The following is an 11,841-nucleotide window of genomic DNA, read 5'->3' as shown; positions in this document are numbered from 1 at the left end:
ACTCCCCTGACTCCTAGTGTTGCATTTGATGGAGTTTTGTCCTTTGGAGTGTCGTTCCAACGGGTTGCGAAGCTCACACGGCCAAGTGCCAAAACACCTTGGCTATTCCAATGACAAAGTCTCAATTCCCATGATGACAAGACCATCTGCACTCATACACGAGGGGATTCAGTGAAGATCAATAAAAACAAACATAACTCGAGTATATAAAAGATAAGACAATGAATACAACTCGAGATACCAAATAAAAATAAACTCAGAAGAAAAGTCATTTCTGAGTATACAAGTCCAAAATAAAATACGGAAGTAAATGACGAGGAAAATAAAATCAAGTGTCGATGTCGCGCTCTGGCTCTGCTGCTGCTGCTACTGGTGATGAAGTACATCGTAGGTCATCTGATGCCAGAATAGGGGATGGAGGTGCCGGAGAAGCCGAGGGGCATGAAGAGTCCTCGGCCACAGGACAAATGATGAGCCGATGTCTCACTCTAAGATCTGCTGTAATGTGTCAAAATGTACCCTGAACTCCGTATACTGTGTGGTTTACGCAGCCCTAATATCGGCAATCTCTACTCAGGCCTCTACTACCTCTGTCCGTATCACCCCCACAGCGTTCTCGAGCCTCTCAAAGCAATCCTGGGCTCGAGATGGTGAAAACATGCGCACGGGGGTGGGTCCTTGGTCAGCGGAGGTGCCTCGGTCTTCATAGGTGCTGACTAGGGCTTGGGGGTAGGCTGGGAAGCCTCCGCATCATCTCCCTCCTTCTCGGTTATCTCTGGGACCGGTAGAACCAGACCATAAACCCCCGTCTAAACCCTGTGGACCATGCCCATCAATCTCATCATCTCCAGGCTCAAGGGCGCAGGTATACTCGTCTTCTCAGCCCGGCAAATCGCTCCAAGAGACCTATACCCAGAGCTAATCTCGTAATGTATGGACCTGAGAAGATCACTCACAATTTGGCATACTATCCCTGATGTCGAATGTATTCAGCGACGATGTGCCCTAGATGGATTGGTATGCGCTACATCATCGAATATAAGTACAGAAGCTCCTGCCGGCTCAAAACGCCAGTACTATCAGCACGACCATTCACTGACCTGCTTATGATGGCATGTAGATATCGGTACACAGGTCGAGAAAGGCACGTGGCCTTGGACAACCCTGGCTTATACTGGCCCTGACCACATAATGCTCTGTAAGCTCTCTGTGGGGTCAGAGCTCCAGGATAATCTGTTAGTAACTGACAGTACTCCTTAGTGTCTGTAAATGCCTTCTCGTACAAGCCGAGCCGAACTAAAAATTGAGTGATACTCAGACTATAGTGATGTCCAAGTGCTCTGAACTGAACTACATCAAGGTCGTTGAATCTCACATAGGATCTGTCAAACTCGAATTATGACAAAACCTCCAGTGTAAGCTCCCGGATGGCTGGCTCTCTAATCGACAATAACTGCCTCCAACCACCCACTGAAATGAGAGCCTCGATCTCATCAGCAAACTCATCCTCCTACTACAAATGTCTCAATATACTCGTGCCCAAGAACCAAGTCTATCCGAACCGAATTCTCGACAGACGCTCAAAATGAGCCTAATGCTCGGGGATAGTGAATTTATGCTCTCAGACTCGGGGATAGTGAATTTATCAGCTTGCTTCTTTGAACTTGGTGCCATAGTCTGCAAAAATTGAAAGAGAATTGATCAAACAAGTTAATTAAACATAGCTGCAGAAATCCACATGGTCATGAACAAACGCACGACCACGCTTCAAACTCCACAACTGCACCATTACACCACTTTTACTTCATTCTAAAAGTAAATAATCATTCTAATTGAAGAAATGAAGCATTATTGACTAGTTTCATCGATGAAAATCATGAATTTGTGAAGGAAATCAAAGATAGGGCTTACTGTCAAGTTGAGATGAGAAAGCTTTGAAAACAACCGGAAAACCAAGCAAAATCCTTCCAAATTGGCGATATGAGGTCGGGAAACAATCTAAAAGTGCTCTCAGACAACTGGAGGATATTAGGTTGAAGAGAAATGATAATCCTTTTAAAAGGACTCGCTCTTCTTGGTGTTCTATACAGACGCACGAGCGTGTAGAAATTACACACACCCATGCACCTCCACAGGAAAGCTTCACAGGGGCAGGTGCACGCACATGTGTGCTCTCGGCAAAACACTCACTACCTCTGAACACAAATGCACAGGCGTGTGAAAAATACTCATGCCTATGGGCCCAACCTACTGGGGTAGCTGCACGCCACTGTGGCTGCTCTGGTCATTTGAGAAAAATTACTAAGTGTTCCGCACGCCCGTGTGGAAATTCCGCACGGGCGTGTGCATTCACCCAGTTTGTTCGGTTCACGGACGTCTCTAATAGCTTAGAAACATGATGAGGAAAATCTCTTGAGGGTAGAGGGTGAATTGTCAGGCTTGGGACCGCCTAGCAATGATTCACCCAGTTTGTTCGGTTCACGGACGTCTCTAATAGCCTTGGAGCATTTCCGGTGGCGTTTCCTAGCCCTCTTCAACTTCCGGAGCACCTTCTTCAAGATCACCGGGGTAGATGGTACTTCTTTCGTCGAATGAAGCATCATTACTTCTTCATTGTCCTCCTCTTAGTCGAACAAGCCTTCGTATCGATCCGGATTGAGCATTTCCTGCATGTATTCATCAACAATCTCATCAGTAGCGTCTAGAAAATACAAAGTATCATCGAAACCAAGAGAATGCAGCATGGCTTCAGCAAGGCCGTATGTCAGCTTGTTATCTCCAACTCTCAAAGTTACCTCTCCGCCATCCTTGTCAATCAATGCCTTGGAAGTCCACAAAAACGGCCTCCTAAATATCAATGGTACATCCGCATCCTTATCGACATCTAGCACTATGAAGTCTACAGGAAATATATACTTGTCCACCTTGACAAGAACAACTTCGATGATACCCCTCAGATGTCCCACCGTTCGATCTGCTAATTGCAAAGTCATCTGACTAGGCCTAGGCTCGCCCAAGCCTAGCTTTTGAAAGAAGGTGTATGCCATGACGTTGATATTGTCCCCTGAGTGTGCCAATGCCATTTCTTCACCTAGATTGCCAATATTACATGGAATGATGAAGCTTCCCGGGTCTTTCTTCTTGTTCAGCATGTTCTTTTGCAAAACCGCCGAGCAAGATGCATCTAAAATCACTGAAGCACTGCACTCTAACTTTCTTTTGTTGGTCAACAAGTCTTTCAAGAATTTTTCATACTTAGGTATTTGGGCCAATGCTTCAACAAAAGGAATATTAATGTGGAGTTGTTTGAACAAACTCAGGAACTTTTGGTACTGTTCATCCCCTTAGTCATTCTTCAATCTAGAGGGATACGGGATTCTTGGCTTCAAAGATGGGGGTGCCACCTCCTTCTCTTTGCTTGCTCCCTTCTCAACCGCTATAACCTCGGGTGCGTGTTCAATTGGCTTCTCACTCGGAAAATTACCCTCAACCTTACGACAACTTCTCAAACTGATCGCCTTTACATGCTTTCTAGGGTTGGTCTCGGTATTACTCGGTAAGCTTCCATGTGGCCTTTTCGATAGAGACTTTGCAATTTGCCCTACTTAATTTTCAAGATTATGCAAAGAGGCGCTATGATTGCAAAGTGTAGCCTTAACTGATTGAAATCTTGTATTTGACGATTGCACAAACCTAGTTAAGGCCTTCTTCAAATCGTTCATTCGGGTCTCCAAACCTGAAACTCTATTTTCCATGTTTGGGGTTGTCTGTTGTTGTTGGAAACTTGGTGTCCCTATGGCCTTTTATGGACCTTGGTTGCTCCACGAGAAATTAGGATGACTCTTCCAACCTGGATTGTAGGTATTGCTGTATAAATTTCCTTGATTCCTCATGCCATTACCCACAAAATCGATGTTCTCAACCAAAGATGCATCACCAATAGATATCTGGTAATCGGAGGGAGCATGTCCTCCACCGCACCCGGTGCAAGTAATCATGACCGCTACTCTGTTCAAAGTTAGAAGATCTAACTTCTTACTCAATGATTCCACTTGAGCCACCAACGAAGTCACTGTATCTATCTCATGAAGACCGGCCACATTTTTTTTCTCCCTGGCATTCCATTGGTAGCTGTTTAACCTCATTTCTTCAATTAATTGACGAGCCTCACCAGGGGTCTTGCTACCTAAGGTACCTCCTGCTGCCGTATCCAAGAGTTGCCATGTACTTGGATTCAGACTGTTGTAAAAGGTTTGAACAATCATCCACTCCGGGAATCCGTGTTGTGGGCACTTTCTCAGGAGTTCCTTGAACCTTTCCCATGTCTCAAATAGAGACTCCAATTCCAATTGTACAAAGGATGAGATCTCATTCCAAATCTTTACAGATTTTCTGGGAGGAAAATAACGGCCAAGAAAAGCTTCTACGATCTTCACCCATGCGGTAATTGATGCTCTAGGTAATGAGTATAGCCACTGCTTCGCTCTTCCTTTCAAGAAAAAGGGGAAGGCTCTCAACTTGATGGCATCATCCGTTACCTCATTTATCTTTAGCATATCACACACCTCGAAAAAGTTCTCTATATGAATGTTTGGATCCTCATCAGCTAACCATTAAACTGTGTGGATTGCTGCAACATGTGGATGAATGCCGGCTTCAGCTCGAAGTTCTGAGCTGTAATCGGGGGACGCACAATATTCGATTGTGTCCCCAATACTCAAGGTCTGGCATAATCGGAATAATGCCCGCTACTGCTTATTCTGTTCAGCCATGGTTTCAGATTCTTCTACTTCCAAATCAGCTAGATTAAACTGTTCTTGCACAGGTTCTTTCCCTTTTCTTCTAAGTGTATGTTTGAGCTCGGGATCTCCTTCAATCAATATTGAGGGGTTCCCTCGGGTCATAACCTGGAGATGCACCAAAAGAAAGAAAACAAAATCAGAATGATGATAGAAAAGAAGATATCAAATAGAAAGGATGAATAGCTAAAAAAACAAAGTGCAAAATATCTGTAAACGCCTACTCCCCAGCAACGGCGCCAAAAACTTGACACGTCTGTATATGCGTGTAAACCTCAAGTGCACTGGTGTCGAAGTAATAATCTTAGATGAGTGGGTATCGTATCCATAGAGAGTAGGGAATAAAGACACTTGAGTTGTTTCTTAACTAATGTGGAAGATGATTAGTGATAAGTGTGACAAAATATGAAATAACCAAAATAAAAACAACAAGATAGAAGGCACAAGTTAAGGAGAAGATAAGGCAATCGATAAAGATGGGGTACCCAGATATTGATCAGCCTAGGACAATCATTTCAAGTGCAAGAACCTTTTATTATACTTCCTAATTGATGCAACAATCAGTCATGGAAATCTTTAATTACATGATCCCAAATCTAAGGTCAACCATGCCTAACTCTATACATGTCCCAGAAGAAATATTAAATAACCTCTCAACCTCGCACTCGCATAGAATTGTAATGAGCTCTAGGGATTCCAAATGATAAACCTTATTCCTATATATAGACCAAACCCTTTGGTCCAGGTGAAAGATCCCTAGCCACAATTAAGCCATAAATGCTAAAATTACTTCAACGCTTCACTCCGTTGCACTCGCAACTAAGCCCAAGCGGAAGGTCATCTCTTATCCCATTCACTCTACTATGGCTGCAAAGAACTCTTGGAATGTGGAGGTAGGATAGATCACACTGGAGGGGAAAGGGGACACTCCGGTATCTCTTGACTAACACTCTCAACCCTCTCCAATCTAGCTTTGTCTAACTCTCATGGTGTGTTACTCACTCATAAGAGTTGCCCAAAAGAACACTCAACCTTAGTGTCACTCTAGGGGAGCATTCATACAATCAAGCATACAAGATTGGAACTCACAATAAACATCAATTAATTGAAAGCATAATAAAGAGATTCAATGAAGCGAACATATCCTAGGGTTCACAAATACCCAAGTACCCACTAGGGGCTTAGCTCTCCATGGAACTAGATACAATCCATGAAATCGAATGTAAAAACAAAGCATCCATAGCAAAATCCCTCGTTAGTCATGGCGATGGTCTTGTGGAGAGTCCTCTACCATCCCAAGCCTTTGTCCGGCCTAGAATACACCTCGCCAGATCGGTGTCGACAAAAGCTCTCCCACTAACCTTCTTCTAAATGGTGCATGATGTCCTAGCCAATACATCTCAAAACCCTAGCCGCCACCCTCTCTCAAGTTGGGGAAGAGATGGAGAAAAGAATGCTGAAATCGGGGCTGAAATCAGCTTTTGAAGTGCTGAAATCAGGAATCCAGACGCCCATGTCGATTATCTGTTTTCCAATTTTCTTGGGCGGCTGTGAACAGTGCTACTACAATATTCTTGCTACAGTACCCTACTATGATATCGGCCTGAAATACTCCCGAATCATGGATCGCGTTGCTTCTTCAATAACGAACATATTGGTGGAGATATTGTTCTATATGCACAAGTCAGAATGCTTGAATGTGACTTCCCTTGTGGCCCTCCAAATAGTTGTGCTAACTCAAATACGAGGAGGAGGTTGGCACATATTCCCGCATCTCGAACCCGACCTATGTGTTCGCGTTTGAACCTTAGCAAGATTTCCACCAAATTGGTGGATTATGACCCACATTGGCTTCTTTCTCTCATAATCAGTCTCACAACCCTACCTGCATGAAAGTAACATAAATACACACATATTAGCATTAAAACCCGAGAAATGTAATTCTCAACACAAGGAAAAAACACTTCCTATTCTTATCGCACAAGCACTTATCAAGGTTCAATGAAACGAATACATCCTAGGGTTCACAAATACCCAAGTACCCAGTAGGGGGTTGAGCTCTCCATGGAGCTAATTAGAATCAATAAAATCAAGTGTAAAATCAAAGAATCTATAGAAAACCCCCTCGATAGTTGTAGCGATGTCTTGTGGAGAGTCGTCTACTCGTCGAAGGGTCCCTTTGTGCGGCCTAAGATACACCTCGCCAGATCGATGCTTACGAAAGCTCTCCCACTAACCTTCTTCCAAACAGAGCATGGTGTCGGAGCCATAGAACCTCTCAAAATCCCTAGACAATACCTCTCTAAACCCTAGCTACCGCCCTCTCTCAAGTTAGGGAAACGACGGAGAAAAGGATCCTGAAATCTGCTTTAAATAGGGCTGAAATCAGGAATCCACATACCGATGTCGGTGCCCGTGTGGATTTTTTACACGTATGTGTGGAATTAACGCATGCCCGTGTGAATTCTCTATTTGCATCCTTCTTCGGCCGGTTGTGAACAACACGTGCTACAGTACCCTACTACAGTACAAGCCCGAAAGACTCCCAAATCCATGCTTTCATTGAGATAACATAAACAGGCGCATGTTTACATCATAGATTGTTTTGCTTCTTCAATAACGGGCATGTTGGTGGAAATCTTGCTATACATGCACAAGCCGGAACGCTTGAATGTGACTGCCCTTATACCTCTCCAAATCATAGTGCTAACTTGAGTACAAGGAGGTTGGCACACATTCCCGCATTTCGAATCCGACTCATGTCTTCACATTTGAACCTTCTTAAGATTTCCTCCAATTGGTACATTTATGATCCACATTGGCTTCTTTCTCTAATATTTGGCCTCATAACCCTATCTGCATGAAAGTAACATAAATACACACACATTAGCATTAAAACCCAATAAAAATAATGCTCATCATAAGGAAAGAACACTTCGTATTATTATCACACAAGTACTTAGTAGGAGACAATTATGAAAGAAAGTAAGAAAAAGTAGATTGTGAATGCATTTGTTGATAAAATCTTGGAGTGAACAAATGTGAAAACACAAGTTGTGCTCAAAGATATGTGACTGTGTACCAACCTCCATTTTGCTTGAGTGAATATATAAATTGGAGGGGTACAAAGACAGTCACACTTATGTGTTCTGACTTATGCAATACAAACAAGACCTTTGTCAATGTGGTTTCTATGAAAACACGACGTGATGTACCGCTTGGGTGTGTGCCCATTAATGTGGCCTGGATGAAAAGATTGGAATCGGGAGCATTTTGGCAAAATATTGTAGCAGTTACGGTAACAAATCACTGTAGTAAAATCACTATAGTATTCACTCTTCACAACTAGCAGGAAATGAACTTCTAGAAATCCACACGCCCATGTGGAAATTCCACATGCCCATGTGGATCCCCGATTTTAGCCCCAATAAATACCGCGATTTCAGACGTTTTGAAGAATCCTTTTCAAATCTTTCCCCATCTTTGGAGGTGCATGCGGCTAGAGTTTGCAGAGGCTTTGGTTAGGTCTTTGCAGTGGTTCTATGGCCTTCGACATCGAGTTCCTTCGGAAGATAGTTATTGGGTAGCTTTCGTCGGCATCAATTTGGTGAGGTGTGCCCTAGGCTTGACGTGGGAACCCCTGTAGAAGATGAAGTAACTCCATAAGACCATTGATACGGACTACAAGGGGGTTTTATCTATGGATAGCATACTTTAACTTTTGATTTTATTAATGATTGTATCTTGCTCCACAGAGAGCTAAACTCCTAGTGGGTGCTTGGACTTGTAAACCCTAGGATAATTTTGTTTCATTGACTCTTGTTTTATTTCTTTAATTGATGTTTTAATTGAGTTCCAACCTTGAATGTTTATTGCATTGATTTTTCCATAGATTGACACTAGGATTGAGAATCTATCTTGGTAATTTTTGTGGATGAGTGACACACCATGAAGGTTAGATAAAGTAAGGTTGGAGAGGGTCGAGAGGGTGAGTCGAGAGGTAGCAAAACATTCTTTTCCCTTCCAATGTGAATTATCCTACCTCCATATTCCAAGAGTTCTTTACATTCATGATAGAATGAAGTGCTAAGCAACAAACTCCGTTGTGGCTTAGTTGCGCAAGTGACAGAGTGAAGCGTTGAAGTAATTTTTTGTGCTAGGGCTTAATTGTGACTAGCGATCTTTCACCTGGACCAAAGGATTAGAACTATACTAGGGAGTAGGGTTTATCACTTGGAGTCCGCTGAGCTTTATGCAACTCCGCACAATGTGAGGCATTGAGAGTATTCCTTTCCACCGGGGCATAATGTAAGGTTAGTCACGGTTGACCATAGGTTTGGGATTGTGCGTTTTAAGATTTCCACGACTCATTAAATATCAGTGTGCCCCATCTTCTATTGACTGCCTCTCGTACTATTCTCTTGTGTTTCTTTCTTATTCTCTATATTTCTATTTGCATTGATATTGTTCGCACCATTCTTCAATCATCTTCACCATAGTTAGATAGCAATTCTTGTGTTTCCAAGCACTATTCCCTATGGATACGACTGCCCACTCACCAGGGTACTTTATTACTTCGACAACCGGTACACTTGCGGTACACACATGCAAGGGGTGTGTCAAGTTTTTGGCACCATCACCGGGGAATAGGCATTTTGGAAGCATTTTGCACTTTACTATTTTAGCTATTCATCACTTGTTTTATTTCATACCTTATTCTTCCATCATTCTAATTTATCTTATTCCTTTGATTTCAGAAAAAAATTGATCAATATAACCGAAGTATTTGACAAGATCACGGGAATGGTTGAAGACATATAATTGAAGATGCCGTTATTTGTAATACATTTCACTTGTTTGATGCGTGAGCAAACCATAATTTCGGGCCGTTCATTGAAGAACCAAGATGATCTACGACATGAACGTGTGCCCGTTTACGTTACCTCGATGAAAGCATGGATTCGGGAGTATTTCGGGGTCATTACTGTAGCAGGGTACTATAGAAATCACTATAACAAACCACTGTAGCAGATACTGTTCATAGCCGGCCGAAGAATATGCAAAATAGAGGAGCCATACAGGCATGTAGAAATTCCACACGCCCGTGCATTAATTCAATAGACCCATGTGGAATATCCACGGGGCGTGTGGAATCCCAATTCCAGGCCGATTTCAACCCCGATTTCAACATTCCTTTCTCCATCTTTTCCCCAACTTGAGAGAGGTCTGCGGCTAAGGTTTTGATGGGTATTGGCTAGGGATTTGGAGAAGTTCTATGGCTCCGACATCATTATCTCTTTGGAAGAAGGTTGGTAAGGGAGCCTCCGTCGGATTGATTCGGCGATGCGTATCTTATACCGGACAAGGGGATCTTGCGACGAGTAGAGGACTCTCCATAAGACCATCACCATTGCTATCGAGGTGGTTTTCCTATGGATTGCTTTCTTTTACTTTTGATTTCATTATCGTTTGTATTGTGCTCCATGGAGAGCTAAACCCCTAGTGGGTACTTGGGTATTTGTGAACCCTAGGATGTATTAGTTTCATTGAATCTTTTTATTATGCTTTCAATTAATTGATGTCATTGTAAGTTCTATTCTTGAATGTTTGATTGTTTGAATACTCCCATAGAGTGACACTAGGGTTGAGAGTTCATGTGGTAACCCTTGTGAGTGAATGACACACCACGAGAGTTAGACAAAGCTTGATTGGAGAGGGTTAAGAGGGTGAGTCGAGAGGTACAGGAGTGCCCCCTCTCCCCTCTGGTGTGATAGATTCTACCTCTATTTCTCGAGTTCTTTGCGGTCATAATAGAGTGAATGAGCTAAGGGATGACCATCCGCTGGGGCTTAGTTGCGAGTGCAACGGAGTGAAGCGTTGAGGTGATTTTAGCATCTATGGCTTAATTGTGGTTAGCGACCTTTCTTCTGGACCAAGGGTTAGGTCTATAATGAGGAAGAGATTTATCACTTGGAATCCCTAGAGCTTAATGCAATCTTTCTTATGAGTGCGAGGTTGAGAGGTTGTTCAACCTCTCCTACGGGACATGTAGAGGATTAGGCTTGGTTAACCCTAGATTCGGGGCCATGCATTAAAGGATGTCCCTGACTCACCATTTCATTAGTTAAGAAGCATAATAGAGAGTTCTTGCACTTGAAACAATTTTCCTAGGTGGATCAATACCCGGGTAGCCCATCTTTATTGATTGTCTTATCTTCTACTTTACTTTTGCTCTGTTTCGAGTTGTTTTACTTTTGAGAATTGAATCTTATCACACATATCAGTATTCATCTTTCATATAGTTAAGAAGCAAATTAAGTATTTTTATTCCCTTTTCCCTCTGAATACAATACCCCACTCACCTGGGATTTATTACTTCGATAACTCCGTGTAGGGAAAAGGCATTTAGAGATACTTTGTACTTTTGTTTCCTTAGCTATTCCTTTATCCATTCTATTTCACATTTTCTTTTCTATCATTGTTCTGATTTGTTTTCTTTCTATTGTGCAGCTTCAAGTTGATGACCCGAGGGAACACCTCAATATTGATTGAAGGAGACCCCAAGCTTGAAAGAACACTTAGAAGAAAAGGGAAAGGACCTGTGGAAGAACAATCTAATCTAGCTGATTTGGAAGTTGAAGGTTCAGATAATATGGGAGAACAGAAGGAGCAGCAGAGGACACTCTGTGATTATGCTAGACCCTCAGTTTTGGGCACACAATCGAGTATTGTGCGACCCCCAATTACAACTCAGAATTTCGAGCTAAAGCTGGCATTCATCCACATATTGCAGCAATCCTCACAGTTCAATGCTTTTGCCGATGAGGATCCAAATAGCCACATAGGGAACTTTCTCTAGGTGTGTGATATGCTCAAGATAAATAAGGTGACAGATGATGGCATCAAGTTGAGAGCCTTTCCATTTTCCCTAAAATGTAGAGCAAAGCAGTGGCTACACTCATTACCTAGAGCTTCGATTACTACATGGGAGGAGATGGTAGAAGCTTTTCTAGCCCGTTATTTCCCTCCTGGAAAATTTGTA

General features: G+C 42.7%; 1 non-coding gene across 1 annotated transcript; it reads left to right on the top strand.

Annotated features, from left to right (window-relative positions):
* The first annotated feature begins 4,275 nt into the window (after positions 1–4,275).
* Positions 4,276–4,382, top strand: LOC120272764. The gene has a single exon (XR_005540301.1). It is a non-coding gene; the product is annotated as a small nucleolar RNA R71 (small nucleolar RNA).
* The last annotated feature ends 7,459 nt before the right edge of the window (positions 4,383–11,841 follow it).

This window comes from Dioscorea cayenensis, chromosome 11 (assembly GCF_009730915.1).
Source record: "Dioscorea cayenensis subsp. rotundata cultivar TDr96_F1 chromosome 11, TDr96_F1_v2_PseudoChromosome.rev07_lg8_w22 25.fasta, whole genome shotgun sequence".
Taxonomy (NCBI): Eukaryota; Viridiplantae; Streptophyta; class Magnoliopsida; order Dioscoreales; family Dioscoreaceae; genus Dioscorea; species Dioscorea cayenensis.
The sequence above is the reverse complement of the archived record's forward strand: the minus strand, read 5'-3'. Positions and strand labels throughout refer to the sequence as shown.